Source organism: Acanthochromis polyacanthus, chromosome 12 (assembly GCF_021347895.1).
Source record: "Acanthochromis polyacanthus isolate Apoly-LR-REF ecotype Palm Island chromosome 12, KAUST_Apoly_ChrSc, whole genome shotgun sequence".
Lineage (NCBI taxonomy): Eukaryota > Metazoa > Chordata > Actinopteri > Pomacentridae > Acanthochromis > Acanthochromis polyacanthus.
Window position 1 is genome coordinate 9,225,641 of NC_067124.1, and position 18,933 is coordinate 9,244,573.

The following is an 18,933-nucleotide window of genomic DNA, read 5'->3' on the forward strand; positions in this document are numbered from 1 at the left end:
ATTCTGGATGGCATCACATTGGCCTCCAGTACTACTGTGAGGAATCATGGAGTTATTTTTGACCAGGACATGTCCTTTAACTCACACATAAAGCAAGTCTGTAGGACTTCCTTTTTTCACCTGCGTAATAATTGTAAAAATCAGGAACATCATGTCTCAGAGTGATGCAGAAAAACTAGTTCATGCTTTTGTTACTTTCAGGCTTGACTATTGCAATTCCTTATTATCGGGTTGTCCAAATAGCTCTCTCAAACATCTACAGTTGATCCAAAATGCTGCTGCGAGAGTACTGACAGGAGTTAGCAAAAGAGATCATATTTCCCCTATACTTGCTTCTCTTCACTGGCTTGCTGTTAAATCCAGAATAGAATTTAAAATCCTTCTTCTGACATATAAAGCTCCTAATAACCAATCTCCATCATATCTTAAAGATCTGATAGTACCATATTATCCTAGTAGAACTATTCGCTCTCAAACTGCAGGCTTACTTGTTGTTCCTAGAATTTCTAAAAGTAGAATGGGAGGCAGAGCCTTCAGTTATCAGGAGCCTCTCCTGTGGAACCTGCTCCCAGTTTGGGTTCGGGAGGCAGATACCCTCTCTATTTTAAGGACCAGGCTTAAAACGTTCCTTTTTGACAAATCTTATAGTCAGGGCTGACTGGGTGACCCAGAGGGGTTCGGCCTGTGTCTTCATTTCCACAGCTGACTCCCTCTTGGACGTCCCTTCGTTCCGCCCCTAGTCATGCTGCTATAGGCCTATAGGCTGCTCGGGGACTTCTCTTGATGCACTGAGCCCTTCTCTATCTACCTTTACATTTAATATGTATACCGTTATTGCAGTACATTCACTCTATTTGCCCCTGTGTTATTTCTCCGAGTGTCCCTGGTCCCAGAGCTGGATGCTTCAGATCTGCGGTCGATGTTCCACCAACTGGTCCAGTCTCCACCATATCCACTGTGGGATGCTGCTGCTGACCTTCCTCCAGCCCTCCGCTTCCAGCTCCCCTTTTCCACCAGTCAACTCTGCATTGCCCTCACTATACTTGTTATGCTAATCTACATGCTGTTTGAATTTTACTGCTCGCTATATATGTAGTATATTTAATGTCAGAGCCGTACATCATAAGAGTAAACTATGAGTCAGTTTTCAATGTTAGCTTATACTTTGTTTGTGTCACATATCTTGTCATACATGTATCCAAATGTGTGTTGTACTTTCCTTGCTTTCCCACCCCTCGCCCTCTCCTCCCATCCCTCCCCCTTGCCCTCCTCTGTCCCTCTCGGCCAGCAGGCAGATGGGTCCCCCCTATATAGAGCCGGGTTCTGCTCGAGGTTTTTTCCCTGTTAAAAGGGTGTTTTCCTTGCCACTGTCGCCTTTGGGCTTGCTCTAGGAGTCAGGCATATGGGTTCTGTAAACCGTCTTGAGACAATTTGACTGTAATTGATGCTATTTAAATAAAATTGAATTGAAAAGAGCAGTGCCTGACAGACAGCGCAGAAATCTCAAAGAACTGGAAGACTTGTAAGGAAGAATGAGCAAAGATACCTCAAACAAGAATTGAAAGACTCTTAGTAGGCTGCAAAAAGTGTTTACAAGCTGTGATACTTGCTAAAGGGGGCAGTACAAGGTATTAACTCTGCAGGGTGTCCAAACTTTTGCAGATGCCATTACTGTGTTTTCTGTTATTTTGAAAGTGTTAAGGATGCAAATAAAATCTACCTTTTTTTTTTTTGACATTTATAAGAATGTCTCATCTGTAATTTGATGCCTTTTGGAGGTTTTTCCATTTTTCCTTGGCTTCTTTATGCACATTAATACAAATTTTTACCTGGGGTACCCAAACTTTCGATCCCCACTGTAAAGTCCTTGATACTACATCTCTGCACTCACAAGAACATGAAAATAACTACAGATGCTCTAACCAGCATGTCAAGCCAGTGGATACTGCGGACCAAGCAATATTGGGCACAGCTGATATGGAGGCTTTTGAATGCCATTGTCTTTGTACAGGTGTTGCCAAAATCAGTTGTAAACTTGTAGACTTAACAGTTTGTGCTCAAGTGTAAGGAGAACTGGTATCCAATATACACCAATCAGGCACTTGCCTGTTATTATGTTGGTTACCCTTTTGCTGCCAAAAGAGTGATGACCTGTTGAGGCATGGACTCCACTAGACCCCTGAAAGTGTGCTGTGGTATCTGACACCAAGGTGTTCGCAGCAGATCCTTTAAGTCCTGTAAGTTGCAAGGTGTAGCCTCTTAAATTCTCTCGCCACATGCATCAATGAGCCTTGGCTGCCCATGACCCTGTCACCGGTTCACCACTGTTCCTTCCTTGGACCACTTTTGATAGATACTGACCACAGCAGAAGGGGAACATCCTACAAGAGCTGCAGTGTATTATAAAAGATACACAGATTTACACAAATAATATTCAAAGCTCTGTGACCCATTGAAACTATAAATTAATTAATTACCCACTTCCCATCCTTTTCAATAGGGATTTTTAACGTAGTGTTTTACAAATGTCGGAAAAACCCTATGACGAATTACTAGTGAAAGACATAGCACACCATTCCTCTTCAAGCTGCACATTTTGATGTATCATTTGTATGGGTATTCTTAAAACTACAGGACAAGTTAGGTGCCTAAGAATCTATAATAAGTTCATGCTTCAGTGCTTATTCATTGGCACACTTAATTATAATTTGTAACAATAAGGAAGAATTACTTGTAAAATAACTCTTAAGATGTTCAGAAAACAAGGAATACTACAAAATAAGAAAGAAAAATGAGGTAATACACTGGAATGCTAATTGTGGATGCAAAAATGCAGAATTACTGTTTGTGAGACTAAGCATTTTTTCCTTGGTACATACCACCGGATTATTTCACAGGAAGAAAACAGCTACTTTGCAGATTATTTTAACAAAGCAATAAGGTTGACAAAGACATTTTCAATGACCTACTTGGTAAGCAGGAAGTTATTAGCCGTTGCTGCACTTAGGGTTCAGCATCTGCTTCAATCATTTTGCAAGATTCAGAAGGGAAGTGGAGTTTACTTATTCTAACTTTTATATAAAAAGAATGGCCAGAGTAGTGAGTCTGACAGTAACTTTTGAGACGAGTTTTAACGCTATGACAGTAAGCATGGTAGGTTAGAAACAGACTGCAGGGCAAGAGCTAGCACATCGACACTGTATCTCAGTCTGAGGTGTCCTTTAACTACATGCTACATGGATCACATAAAACACACACAAAAGCACATGCACACACATGCATGCACATGCACGCACACAGGCAGATTAACAGTGAGTACAAAGCACCTGCCTCAGGAGAGGAGAAACAGAATGACACCTCGCAGTGGCAGAGAGAAAAGTTAAGGCCAGGGAAGAATAAGAAAAAAAAGTGTTTAGCCAGCCCAAGTGGTGCACTGCTGAAAGAGAAGCTTTGAAGGACACTGAGATGAGAGTCACAATGCATTTAGCTTGGAGACTAAAACTGCAGAATGGAGATGAGAGGAGAGCAGGAAAGGGATTAAAAGCCCATCGACTGACCTGTGCAATTGCCTCTTACATTATATGAAGCCATGTTTAATTCAGGCCTATGGTGTGAACAGGCAGAGATGAGATACAGCCCGAAGGGATGAGATTAAAGAGGGAGAAGGGGGGATAGGAAAAAGGAGGAGGATTTCTTGTAAATAAGTTTTCACATCTGGTTTCAGCACAACAGCAGATGGGTGCCTTCTACACTCCAGGGGTCAATTTCACAAAGCAGGTTTAACAAACTCTGAGTGTAACCCTGAACTCTGACTTGATCAACACTGAGATAGGAAACTCTGAGTTTCCTTTTCCAGAACAGCTGAATTGAGTTGGTTTTTATCAACTCTGAGTAGTTAAGCTCGTGCACCACAATGATAAAAAGCCAGCATCAATGGAGCCATGATTCGACAAGTCACCATGGCAACAGGGATGCGGAGGGCTGTGTTTTTCACCCCACTTGAATTGGAAATCTTAATGCACTTATATGGCGAGATGGAACATGTTTTGAGACATAAGTGCAACACCGCCACAGCTGTAAAAGAGAGGGAGACAGTGTGGGAGAACATTGCTGCCCGGGTCAATACGTAAATTTAAATGTAGTCCTTTGCAATCACAATAATTTTACAGGGGAAGACTGTTTGAATGGGAGCCTATTGAGTTATTTCATTTAGGTACAATCCCACGGGGATAAAAGTGCACGTGGCAGCAGCTTAAGATGAAATATGAAAACACTCCCTGGGAAATCCTAAAAGAAATTAAAATTACTCATCCCAGTCTGAGGTTGCAATTTAACAGATCTCTACATCATTCACCTGCAATCTGTGGAACTCTTCTTTCATGGCTCTGACGGGTTTATGTCCAAGGAAAATGATAAAGATGAAGTATTCTATTTTTCTTTGCAACTAGTTTTTGTGTGATAGCATCCACAGCAAAGTATGGACAGTGTTGTTTTGATGAAGCAATGAGAGCACAGATCAGTCCTTCAAAGATACCTTTGAAGGGTACCATTGTTACACGTTGTTACACCAATGTGTAACAATGGGCTCAGTTCCAAACAGCACAGAATATCAGTCAGTGACAATACCCTTTCATGAGGCTGTTGGCAGGCATCAAATCCTCCAGTCAAATGAAGGTTAGACGTATTACAAAAATTGACTTGATCACACCAGCTGCACTACACATGCAGTACATAACAGTAACCTGCTGACATGAGCAAACATTTGATATATTAAAAGAAAACAAAAAAAATTAACAAAGATACAACGAGAAAGAAAAGAAGTAAACACAGAAAAGAACTAATACACTGTAAACCCGGATAAGTTGATTGAGGGAATCACTTGACGCAAATGATTTAAGTACAAACGGTTTGTTATTGACAGAAACTTAATTTGTTGAAGTACTGTTAACTTAGATGTACAATGGTCAGAACTTAATATTATAAGAAAAATTCACTTAAAAATTCTAGTATTATTATAAAAAATCCTTGGGATTAAAAAAAATCCAATTAAGTTCTTCTTTTGTCAATGACCACACAATGCAGTGCATTTCATTAATTTTACTGAAACACATAAAACAACTATTTATCAACTTTGATACTGTGTGAAATTCAACCAAAATGGGCTTTTGCCACCAGTTCCAACAGTTTTTGTTGGAACTGGTGGCAAACGATGCATGTATCTTTTCATGATACAGAAATAGAACATGTGTATTGAATTATTAAACAATTTACTTCCAAATACACAGCTGAGGTTTTTGTAATTGTTTGCTCTGTGAACAATTTTCAAGTTTGGGAAAAAACAGAAAAGCTGGCCATGTAGCAGCATGCATTGTACTGCAAGTGCACAAGGAAAAAATGTATGCAATGCAGTGAGGACCAGAGGTGGGGTAAAAAAAACTTGCAACTTTCTAAAATGCTTTCTAAAATTTTAAAACCTGTGAAATAATTTTAGTAAAACAAACAATACCAGACACATCTAGAAGAAGAAGAATCACATACAAAATGAACAACTGCAAAAATATTTGTTGGAGTCAGTGCAATATCATTGTACAATAATTCAAACAGGGCTGCACAGTGGTATAGTAGTTAGCACTTTCGCCTTGCAGCAAGCAGATCCCTGGTTCAAATCCCAGCCTGGGCCTGGGATCTTTCTGCATGGAGTTTGCATGTTCTCCCTGAGCATGCGTGGGTTTTCTCCGGGCACTCCAGCTTGCTCCCACAGTCCAAAAATATGCTGAGGTTTATTGATAACTATAAATTGCCCGTAGGTGTGAATGTGAGTGCAATTGTTTGTCTGTATATGTGGCCCTGCGACAGACTGGTGACCTGTCCAGGGTGTCCCCTGCCTTCGCCTGAGTCGGCTGGGATGGGTTCCGGCACCCCCCGCGACCCCAGTGAGGATGGATGGATGGACGGACTTCGGCTTCCTCCCACATACCAAAAACCCCTGGAACAAGAGCATTTATTTTGTACTGTATGTCTGCATAAGGAAGGAAATAAAGAAAATGAGATTTTTGCGTAACTTCCTACTGTTGGGGATTTTCTTTAATCTTTATTTCATGTTGTGAGTATTTTGTATCGTGAGCCCTGTTTCGTATTTCATATCGTTTCGTGAGTTGACCATTTCGTTACACCCGTATTTAATATTTTTATGATCTTACTGACACAACCTACTATGCAGCATGTAAAACCTAAAAGCCCCTTGGGTGTACATTTCAATCTTTAAACACTTTGGATTTGGATTAGAAGCACTAAATAGAGCCATTCATCTTCATAGAAGTCAGAGCAAAGAAAGTAATTTATTACAACTTGAGAGAATCACTTAAGACTGTGACCTAAGTCTGGCAGACAATTTGTCCATATAAAGATTCACATAAAATATTCTCTGTGCAGTGTAAAACTAATAACGGGAGCATGATTGTGGAATGAATCTATTTGGGTTAAAATATGCTGCATTGTATCTTATAGATTTGATAGTCCTCTGATACTTGAAAAACAGTGTTCACATTGTTAAAAATGTCAGGTAGTTTCTGTTATTGTAAAAAAATGTGGTTTCAAAGTGCGAGTTGCAGGAGAAAATGCTAGTTGTCTGTCTAATTGGCAGAGGTATTATATTTATGCAAATAGACTTACAGTGACAACTGCATGACACTTGCTGTAAAAATATGATTAATCTTAAATTCAGTCTTGTTTTCAGTCACTTATTATGCAAGTTTGTTTCAGGATAAGTATACATACCTGAAAGGCAAATACACACGTGGACAAAATTGTTGGTACCCCTCAGTTAAAGAAGGAAAAACCCACAATTCTCACTGAAATCACTTGAAACTCACAAAAGTAACAATAAATAAAAATTTATTGAAAATTAAATAATCAAAATCAACCATCACTTTTGAATTGTTGATTAACATAATTATTAAAAAAAACAAACTAATGAAATAGGGCTGGACAAAAATGATGGTACCCATAACTTAATATTTTGTTGCACAACCTTTTGAGGCAATCACTGCAATTAAACGATTTCTGTATTTGTCAGTGAGCGTTCTGCAGCTGTCAACAGGTATTTTGGCCCACTCCTCATGAGCAAACAGCTCCAGTTGTCTCAGGTTTGATGGGGGTCTTCTCCAAATGGCATGTTTCAGCTCCTTCCACATATGTTCAATGGGATTCAGATCTGGGCTCATAGAAGGCCACTTTAGAATAGTCCAACGCTTTTCTCTCAGCCATTCTTGGATGTTTTTGGCTGTGTGTTTTGGATCGTTGTCCTGTTGGAAGACCCATGACCTGCGACTGAGACCAAGCTTTCTGACACTAGGCAGCACATTTCTCTCCAGAATGCCTTGATAGTCTTCAGATTTCATCGTACCTTGCACACTTTCAAGATACCCTGTGCCAGATGCAGCAAAGCAGCCCCAAAACATTACTGAGCCTCCTCCATGTTTCACCGTAGGGACAGTGTTCTTTTCTTCGTATGCTTGGTTTGTGAGTCTATGAACATAGAGTTGATGTGCCTTACCAAAAAGCTCCAGTTTGGTCTCATCTGTCCAAAGGACATTCTCCCAGAAGCTTTGTGGCTTGTCAACATGCATTTTTGCAAATTCCAGTCTCGCTTTTTTATGAGTTTTTTTCAGCAGTGGTGTCCTCCTTGGTCGTCTCCCATGAAGTCCACTTTGGCTCAAACAACGACGAATGGTGCGATCTGACACTGATGTACCTTGGCCTTGGAGTTCACCTTTAATTTCTTTGGAGGTTGCTCTGGGCTCTTTGGATACAATTCGAACGATCCGTCTCTTCAATTTGTCATCAATGTTCCTCTTGCGGCCACGTCCAGGGAGGTTGGCTACTGTCCCGTGGGTCTTGAACTTCTGAATAATATGAGCCACTGTTGTCACAGGAACTTCAAGCTGTTTAGAGATGGTCTTATAGCCTTTACCTTTAAGATGTTTGTCTATAATTTTTTTTCGGATGTCCTGGGACAATTATCTCCTTCGCTTTCTGTTGTCCATGTTCAGTGTGGTACACACCTTTTCACCAAACAGCAGGGTGACTACTTGTCTCCCTTTAAATAGGCAGACTGACTGACTATGGGTTTGGAAACACCTGTGATGTCAATTAAATGACACACCTGAGTTAATCATGTCACTCTGGTCAAATAGTTTTCAATCTTTTATAGAGGTACCATCATTTTTGTCCAGGCCTGTTTCATTAGTTTTTTTTTTTTTAAATAATTATGTTAAGCAACAATTCAAAAGTAATGGCTGTTTTTGATTATTTAATTTTCAATAAATTTTTATTTATTGTTACTTTTGTGAGTTTCAAGTGATTTCAGTGAGAATTGTGGGTTTTTCCTTCTTTAACTGAGGGGTACCAACAATTTTGTCCACGTGTGTAGTATGTTATAAATTTATATTTTTGTGATTGATGACTATTGTAAATGTCAAAAACAAGAATCAACAAGTGGGACACAATCGTGAAGTGGAACGAAATTTATTGGATATTTTAAACTTTTTTAACAAATAAAAACCTGAAAAGTGGGGCGTGCAATATTATTCGGCCCCCTTGCATTAATACTTTGTAGCGCCACCTTTTGCTGCAATTACAGCTGCAAGTCGCTTGGGGTATGTCTATCAGTTTTGCACATCGAGAGACTGAAATTCTTGCCCATTCTTCCTTGCAAAACAGCTCGAGCTCAATGAGGTTGGATGGAGAGCATTTGTGAACAGCAGTCTTCAGCTCTGCCCACAGATTTTCAATTGGATTCAGGTCTGGACTTTGACTTGGCCATTCTAACACTTGGATACGTTTATTTGTGAACCATTCCATTGTAGATTTGGCTTTATGTTTTGGGTCATTGTCCTGTTGGAAGATAAATCTCCGTCCCAGTCTCAGGTCTTTTGCAGACTCCAACAGGTTTTCTTCCAGAATGGTCCTGTATTTGGCTCCATTCATCTTCCCATCAATTTTAACCATCTTCCCTGTCCCTACTGAAGAAAAGCAGGCCCAAACCATGAGGCTGCCACCACCATGTTTGACAGCGGGGATGGTGTGTTCAGGGTGATGAGCTGTGTTGCTTTTACACCAAACATATCGTTTTGCATTGTGGCCAAAAATTTCGATTTTGGTTTCATCTGACCAGAGCACCTTCTTCCACATGTTTGGTGTGTCTCCCAGGTGGCTTGTGGCAAACTTCAAACGAGACTTTTTATGGATATCTTTGAGAAATGGCTTTCTTCTTGCCACTCTTCCATAAAGGCTAGATTTGTGCAGTCTACGACTGATTGTTGTCCTATGGACAGACTCTCCCACCTCAGCTGTAGATCTCTGCAGGTCATCCAGAGTGATCATGGGCCTCTTGGCTGCATCTCTGATCAGTCTTCTCCTTGTTCGAGGTGAAAGTTTAGAGGGACGGCCGGGTCTTGGTAGATTTGCAGTGGTCTGATACTCCTTCCATTTCAATATGATTGCTTGCACAGTGCTCCTTGAGATGTTTGAAGCTTGGGAAATCTTTTTGTATCCAAATCCGGCTTTAAACTTCTCAACAACAGTATCTCGGACCTGCCTGGTGTGTTCCTTGGTCTTCATGATGCTCTCTGCACTTTAAACAGAACCCTGAGACTATCACAGAGCAGGTGCATTTATACGGAGACTTGATTACACACAGGTGGATTCTATTTATCATCATCAGTCATTTAGGACAACATTGGATCATTCAGAGATCCTCACTGAACTTCTGGAGTGAGTTTGCTGCACTGAAAGTAAAGGGGCCGAATAATATTGCACACCCCCACTTTTCAGTTTTTTATTTGTTAAAAAAGTATAAAATATCCAATAAATTTCATTCCACTTCACGATTGTGTCCCAATTGTTGTTGATTCTTGACAAAAAATAAAAATTTTATATCTTTATGTTTGAAGCCTGAAATGTGGCGAAAGGTTGAAAAGTTCAAGGGGGCCGAATACTTTCGCAAGGCACTGTATATCCAGGTACCAGTCTTAAATGGCTGTAAGCATGAATTCCAGGCACTGGATAAAAGAAAAAAAAAAGAAGGGACAAGCAAGTCTCAAGCATCAATGGAAAAGACCTGGATCACGAGTTGAGAAGTAGCAGAAATATAAAGATCTATGCATGACTATTGGAATTAAAAAAAAAAACAAAAAACTATGAAGGATCTTACAGCAGCTACAATTCACACTTGTGGTTTTAATGTAAATTCTTCATCCTATGCTTTAATCTGGCATGCACTTTGTTTATTTTGTTGAGTGAGTTAGTGTTGTCTCCTTTTAATTGTTGCACTTTTGTTTCTCTGGCTGCTGTCTTGGCCAGGCTTCCCTTGAAAAAGAGGTCATTGTACCTCAATGGGAACCTGGTTAAATAAAGGCTAACTAAAATAAAAATCTCTATCTATCCATCTATCTGTCATGAATGCGGGGTGGTGTGAACCCATGCAGCAGACGACAGACAGGTGGGATGAATTAATAAGAGTTTATTTAACAAAAATATTAAACAAGAAATCACTCCATAAGGGAGGCACAGGGAAATTAACAGGAAAGGTGTAAAACGAAACTCATTAAACTGAGGGCGACAGTGCAGGACCGTGGTGGAGGGTTAACTAAACTAAACAAAACTAAAAGCGATGGCTTAGGGCAACAATGAAAAACCAAGCCAAACTAACAGAGAGTGGGGAAACTCACTAGGTGTCCAGGAGGGGAATCGGGAAACCAGGTGGCGAGCCGAGCTGAGGGAGATGGCGGCAGAGACGGGGTGAGGACCGAGTAGTAGGTGGACTGGGAGCAGACGGAAGAGGGAGGCGGAGTGGACGAGTGATTCTGGGGTGAAGAGGGACGAGGGGGCCGGCAAGGTAACTCACTGATCATAGAGTTCAGACGGCGGAGTGCAGGTGATGGGTTGCAGCATGTAGTGGGGATGGCAGACGAGGTGATCCATTAATCCAAAGAGCTGTGTGATCGCGGCAGTGTGCAGAGTGTCTCAGACGGAAACATGATGCGGGAGGTGAGTGGCAGGTATGTGGCAATGACGCAGCGCTGGAGCTGAGGAGCGAGCCAGGCTTTATACTGCACTGATTGTCTATTGCACTCAGCTGTGCTTCTCCCCAGCTGCTCCTAATCAACTGAGTCAGCGCACTGGCACAGGAGAGGGTGTGACACGATCTATCTATCTATCTATCTATCTATCTATCTATCTATATTTACACACACACATATATATTTATAGCTGAAAGTGCCTCGTCCTCTACATGAAAACAACTGCAGCGTTTCTTGAGCTTTGCAAATTCTACCACCTTTGTCACCACATCACTGCACCCTTCACCCGACTCACCTTTTTTGCCATTCTGTACTCCTGGACACCTAAAGCAGCCAGCCTTCTTTCTCTTTAAGGAGGGTTTCACTGCTGCTCCCATCCTGGTACCACCTGATCTCTCCCTCCAATTCATTGTGGAGGTTGACGCCTCTGACTGCAGAGTGGGGGAAATCTTTACCCAAAGTCCCTCTTCCTGTGCATTTTTCTCTTACTGAAACTTAATGGCTCAGCGCACTACAATGTGGGAAACTAGGAGCAAAGTAGTGAAAGCTTTGGTAGGTTGGAAATGACCACCTATTCATCATTTGGGCTCACTAGATCTTGTCAATATCTAGTCCACCAAATGCCGAAACCCCAGTCATTTCCAGTGCTTTCTGATGTTCTGTCACTTTTGCTTTTCATGTGATCTGGAAATGCCAAACCAGATGGTCTATTCACCCTTCAGATGTCAGCACCGTCATCCTGAACATAGCGGACTGTTTTTCCAAGACTTTCCATTTTATTGCCTTACCAATGCTTGTACTCTTCCTCCAACATAGTTGGGCATAGTTTGAAAATGGCGAATCATATGGATGACAAAAAGCAACAGCTCTAACATGAAACAACATTGACTTACATTTTACAGCCCTCGTCCAAAACCATTTATAAACTACCCATTTTTTTGTTCAGTACCCTCTCCATTTCGTGAATTCAATTGATGTGTTATTTTCAGCATGGCAGCAAAAGTTGTATGATTATCAGCGCTATGTGTGCATGCCTCTTCTGCAAGCAGTGGCAGTGACATGCAGCATAAGGAATATTCTTTACTCTGTTTATTCTTTTCCTTTTTTTACAAGTCATCATTTTCTGTTTGTTGAATTTGATAGAAAGTACATTTTTGTTTACACGGTTGTAATGTGTACTGTGTGTGCTATTTATATGTTACAATGTTCTGGAGAAAAATAAAAAGATTTTGTTTGAGCAGAATATGTGCATTTCTGCACATATTCTAGTAGACGTGAGGAACTTCCTTCTGCAAAATTCTCTGCATTGTTCACATTTTATTATTCCATTGTAAAATGCTTATTTGGGCTGTAGTTGGAGAAAAGTACTATTTCGATTGAGTCTGACTTAGTTTTCTGCATAGGTAATGGCAATCTATTCGATCAACTTGAAATTAAACGTGTCCCTTTAAATTGATATTTTATTTTGGGCCAAAGTGTGAACTATAGATTTACTACTTTAGCATTCCACATTGGGTGTCATGATGTCACATTATTCAATTCTTTCTGTCCATTTCAGCTCAGTCCCCATTTTCCTGAAGTTAGGCTACAGAAGACTAAGAAAAAAATGAAAGTGTTGGGAGAAAATCATATTTCAGTTTTTTTGACACCTCTCATCCATTGCATTTTTTGTAAAGTTAAAACAAGAGAATAGACTAGAATAGAATTCTTTATTGTTATTATATAAGTACAATGAAATTCAGACTAGCATATACAGCACAAAATCAGCACAAAAAAAGCACAAAGTCAATGGCATTCAGATATCAGTCATAGACAAACAATCACATTATTCAAAGATCATCAAATGGTTTAAACATCAGAGTCCTGAGCCTAAGTGGTTAAAGTGCATAGTGTGCGCAAGTCAGTGCAACAAGTTATAGTAATGGATGGGGGTGATCCAGGTCAGAAGGGAGTTATGTGTGGGTGGTAGGAGGGAGGGTTATGATTATTATCAGACCACAGCTCGTAGGAAGAAACTGTTCTTGAGTCTGCTTGGCGTGATTTTGTTGTCTGTAACGTTTGCCTGATGGCAACTGTTCAAATAGGGGGTCAGCTGGGTGGGAGGTGTCTGAGGTTATGCTGTGAGCCTTTTTTCTCAGACACTGGTTGTAGATGTCCTCCAAGTATAGGAACTCCAACCCAACCACTCACTGTGCAGTTTTCACCAACCAATGTAAGTCTTTCCACTCAGTGGTGCTGTACCACACAATGACACATTTAGTGAGGATGCTCTCAGTGGTGGTCCTGTAAAAGTTCAGCAACAGTCTCTGGGGAAGCCATGCCCGCTTTAGCTTTTTCAAGAAGAACAGTCTTTGTCGAGCTTTCCCAACAAGGTTTGAGATGTTGTGGGTCCATATCAGGTGGTCAGATAAAATGACACCAAGGAACTTCAGCTGCTTCACACTCTCTACCGCCACCTCATGTATGTGGAGGAGGAGGTGGGCTGTTCTTATCCTCCGGAAGTCCATTATCATTTCCTTTGTTTTCCTTTACATTTTTGTACTATTTTATATATAATTTTTATTTTTATACATTTTATTCTTTTATCCTCAGTTTTAGCTTCCATACCTTTTATTTATTTATATTTTATTATTTATTTATTTATTTATTTTTTATTTTGTTTTACTGTTTTAGTCCCTCGATTCTCCAGTGTTTCCTCCTGGGGGCCTACCACACCTGGAGTTGATTCTGGTCCACTGATGGGGGTGCTGGCCCGTGGACGGCCCTGGCCCGGGTGGTTGGAGAGCTTCACACCTTCGTGTGGAGCCTCTTGTCTGCCTGGGCTGGGGTGGTCCTTGTGTCGGCGCCCCTGGAGTCATGGTCCATGACTCCTCTCGGTGTGTGTGGCCCCCAAAGGTGGCTTCTTCCTCACCTCAGATTTCGGTGCCTAGCCATGTCTCCTCTATATCTCCTTATCGACAGATGGTGTATGTGGGTGTGTGTATGTTGGTATGTTTGTGTGTGTGGGTCTGTATGTCTGTTCGTATGTCTACGTATGTGTGTGAATGTATATGTGATTGTGTATCTGTGTGTATATTTGTGGGGGTGGGAGGTTTCGGGTTTTTTATAGTGTTTTATATTGTGTTATTTTTGTTTTTATCCTCTGTGAGGCACTTTTTGTTGCTATACTGTATGAAAAGTGCCATATAAATAAAGTTGATTTGATTTGATTTGATTCTCCACCTCTCCTCTCTCTCCTCCTCACGCCTCTCCTTTGCTCTCTCTCTCTCTCCTCTCCTGCTCTCCCTCTCGGTCCCTCCCCCCTCTGTGCTACGCCCCTGACTACCCTGGTGATCAGGGCTCAGTGAGTTCAGCTGCAGAGGGAGGGCAGCTGCATCTCATCGGTCATCGACGCCTGATAAGACCCAGCTTGGCCCTCCAGTCTCCACCAGATCCTAGTGTCAGCCACCATGCCAAGTTGGTCTGGCCTTGGTTACGCATTTTCGGCACGTTCTCTGGTTGACCTCTGTTTTAATTCTCGTCTGCTCTGCCCGCAGTCTCTGCTGGTCACACTGCCTGGTTCCTGCCTCAGCTCTGCTGATCCAGTCTAACAGCGGAAAGTCAGTTTTCTGCTCCGCCTCTGGAGGAGACCTCAGCCCCCTTGTCTGCTCTGTTCCACCTGGCCGATCTGCCAGGTGATGTGTACGTCTGTTCCCCACCGCGGCTCCCCTGCCACACGATTCTTGGCGCTGGCACATGCCCCTCAGATCGCCGGATTCTGAGCCTGCCTGTTCCCCACCCCGTTAGGATTTTAGTTCTAGTAAGTCAGCCATTTTGTTGGTCTAACTGCTAACTACCGTCAGTTTAAATATTATTGAGATTCCTTGGTTAGATTTTTCGGGCTTCTAGGTTGTAGTTAAATCTTTGCTTTTGTGAATAGAGTCTGGTTTGTTTTCACTTTGTATAGCTATTTTTGTACTGTAAATAAATCTCTGCATTTAAATTAATCTGCCTCTGCCTGCTCTGTATGCCTGCGCTTTGGGTTCTAATCTCCCTGCCCTGTGACAATTACGGTATTCAATGCAGAACTGAAGTCCACAAATAGCATCCTCACATGACTGCTTGGTTTCTTGAGATGTCTCAGGGTAGTGTTTATTATGTTTATAACAGATCCCCATTAGTCAGAATCAAAATCAGAATCAGAATTCGTTTTATTGCCAAGTAGGTTTTTACACTGACAAGGAATTTTCTCTGGTGCTCTTGGTGCAAGTACAATAAAATAGTAAGTAAAGAGATGTAAGAGATATAGGATAAAATCCTAGTCCTTACTGCAGTGAAGGCTATTCTTCCTGGGGTCCAAATGCAGTGCCAGTTTTACTGTTGAGGGAGTCAACAGATGAGCACCTCCTCTAATTATTGAAATATTACTACTCATTTTAGCTACAATTTTATTGATATGTGAGGACCAGGAAAGCGTTTCATCAATGATCACACCCAGCAACTTGGCCTTTCTGACCTGCTTAATATCGGCACCCTGCAAAACAAGACTTATTTCAGGTTGAGATCTTAACATATATCTAGAACCCATGATGATATTCTTTGTTTTAGCAACATTCAACCTTAATCTATTTTCAGTAACCCAGTTGGAGACCAACAACAACTCATCTTGCAACAGATTATTAATACGAGCTACATTTTCTGCGGAGGCATACATAGTAGTATCATCCGTGTAGATCTCTATACATGTACTTTTCAGTACATGTGGTAAATCATTTACAAATATAGAATAGAGCCAACGGACCTAGGCAACTCCCTTGGGGAATACCACATTGAGGGGTTAACATATCTGAAGTGCTACCATTAAACATTACACATTGTTGTCTACTAACCAAATAACTATTCATGAGTTTAATAGCTTCTGCTCTAAAATTATATGCCAAAAGCTTCTTGAGTAGTAATTCATGATCAATAATATCAAAAGCAGCACGAAAGTCCAAAAGCACAGCACCAACTATAAAAGTTGATATTGATAGGAATATCAATATACTTGAGCCAATTTTCAGCAGACTTGCAATAAGAGGTTGAACACCTTGATAAACACCTCCGCCAGCACACCTTCAGCACATGCCCTGGCACTTCTGTAGGGTAAATAGACTTCTGGTAATGCTACTGTTGTGTTTATAACAGATGTAGTGGAGTCGGCACAAAGATGGAAAGACGACGTAGCAGAAAGGAACAGTTAGCGAACAAGGGCGTAGCTTATTTACACCCGTTTCATGCAGTCTTGACACAGTTTCTCCTTCTCTTGTCCGGCTACATTGACGTACACACAGATCACTCCTGGTTACCTTACCGCCCTCTTGTGGTAATTATAAGTAACAACACTAAACCATAAACCCAAATCGGCATTTACCAATGCATCCTTATTTCTTACCATGCACATTTTTTAAACACCTGTAGCTTGAAACCAACAACAATTTTCTTATTGCTTCATGTACTCTTCAAACAAAATATTTCTCAAAAAGAGACATAACAACTTGCCATCTCTAAATTCCCAATTTCTGAACACAAACACAAATTTTTCTTGTACAATTTGTGTACCTTTACCCAATGCTAGGAAATCATATACAGTCCAGAACATTGTCTCTTTCAGAGATTCCATTGTAAGTCCAATCGTTGAGGTGGGCACACATTTCACTTGGGGTGTTTGGAGCTTGCAGGATTTTCCAGAGCTCTGTCAGGTTCCTCTGAGCTCTGAGAGTTGTGATGAAATGTCTGTTCATCCAAATCAACTACTGTGTCAGTGTTCTGTGCATTGTCCTCTGGATGATCATAACCATCCCAGTTTCCCTCAGTGTTTGTCACAGTTCGTTCAGTAGTCACCTTCTTTTTTTTTGCATCCAACATTTGGTTTACATGTCTTTTTACACATATCCCTTGTACATTTACTAAATATGTAACAGGACCCAAGACATCTGTAATTACACCATCCAGCCACTTATCTCCTCTCCTGTAGTTCTTTACCAGCACTACTTGGCCTACAGAGAAAGACCTGAGTTTCTTGTTTTTATCTGACCGTTCAGGAAAATCCCTTGGCTGGAAAACCTGTGAAACCTCTGGTTTAACTAGGGATAACCTAGTGCGGACCTGTCTCTTCAAAAACAGCTCTGCTGGAGTTTTCTTGGTTGTAGAGTGTGGCATGTTTCTGTAACTTATCAAGAAATTAGCAATACAGTGCTGCAATGACATGCCACCCACTGCTCTGTTCTTTGCTGAAGACTTTATAAAGTTTTGAATCAGTCGTTCAGACAAACAATTTGAAGCTGGGTGATATGCTGGAGTTTGAATGTGGTTAACTCCATTCAGCCGAAGAAATGTCTCAAACTCAGCTGAAGTAAACTGAGGTCCATTGTCTGTGACTACTTCTTTTGGCAAACCATATGAAGCAAATAAGTTTCTCAAAACCTCAATAGTTTTACTGGCTGTTTGGTTCGGCATATGTACTATCTCAGGCCAGCGAGCATATGCATCCATAACAACTAGAAACATTTGCTTATTAACCTGTGCAAAATCCAGATGTATTCTTTCCCATGGACCCGTAGCCCATTTCCATGTGTGAACAGGCGCTGTCGCTGGCATGCTACGTTGCTGCTTACATATGTCACACAGATTTACCTCACTTTCTATGACCTCATCAAGTGTTGGCCACCAAAACAAGCTTCTGGAGTGAGCCTTCATTTTCACCATACCCCAGTGACTATCATGTAACTCTGATAAGAGTCTGCCTCGGAGCTTTTCTGGTATGACCACCCTGAAACCCCAGAGAACACAGTCATCTTCTAATGTGAGCTCAAACTTTCGTTTCATATATGGCTTTAGCACTTCCTCTGGTACATACTTTAATCATCCTGACAAAATGTACTGTTTCACTTTTGTCAGCACAGGGTCTCTCTTTGTCTGTTGTGCTATAACTTTTGCTGTGACAGGCAAACTGTCCAAATACGACACCCCGAACACTGGATTGGGTTCTGGAAAACTGCCAGTTGTTACAGTCTGGACAATGCATCTGCATTTCCATGCTGCCCAGAGGGTTTGTACTGGATCTCATAGATATATGCTGCTAAAATCAGAGACCATCTTTGCGTCCTAGCTGCTGCTAAGGTAGGTACACCTGTTTTAGGACCTACAATTTTCAGTAGTGGTTTGTGGTCAGTTACTAGTGTAAACTTAGGACCAAACAAATATTCATGAAACTTCATCACCCCAAAAACCAAGCCTAATGCCTCCTTTTCTATCTGAGAGTAGTTTTTTTTCGGCTTTTGTTAGCATCAAAGAGGCAAAAGCGATTGGTTTCTCACTGCTATCAGGCATCCTGTGTGATATCACTGCTCCTACCCCCACTGGTGAAGCATCACATGCTAATATGAGTGGTAGCTCTGGGTTGTAGTGTACAAGAACTCTGTTAGAGATAAGCTGCTTTTTAGCTTCCTCAAATGCTTTGTGGCATGATACAGACCACTCCCACTTAGCATCTTTTTGTAGCAAACTCGTCACAGGTGCTATAAGGGTAGAAAGATTTGGCATAAACCGTCCATAGTAACTCAACAATGAGAGAAATGACACAAGTTGAGTCGTGTTAGTAGGAACTTCTGCTTTAGCAATGGCCTCACATATTTCTTGCATGGGGTCCCTCAGCGTCAATGACATGTCCCAAATATGACACACTGTGCTGGAAAAAGTCACATTTTTCTTTGTTAACCCGTAGGTTATGAGTTTCCAGTCTTTTAAGCACCTGCTCCAGCTTTTTCATGTGCGTCTCTGTGTCCTGTCCGGTGATGAGAATGTCATCTAAGTGTAGTCAGGCTAAAAATTT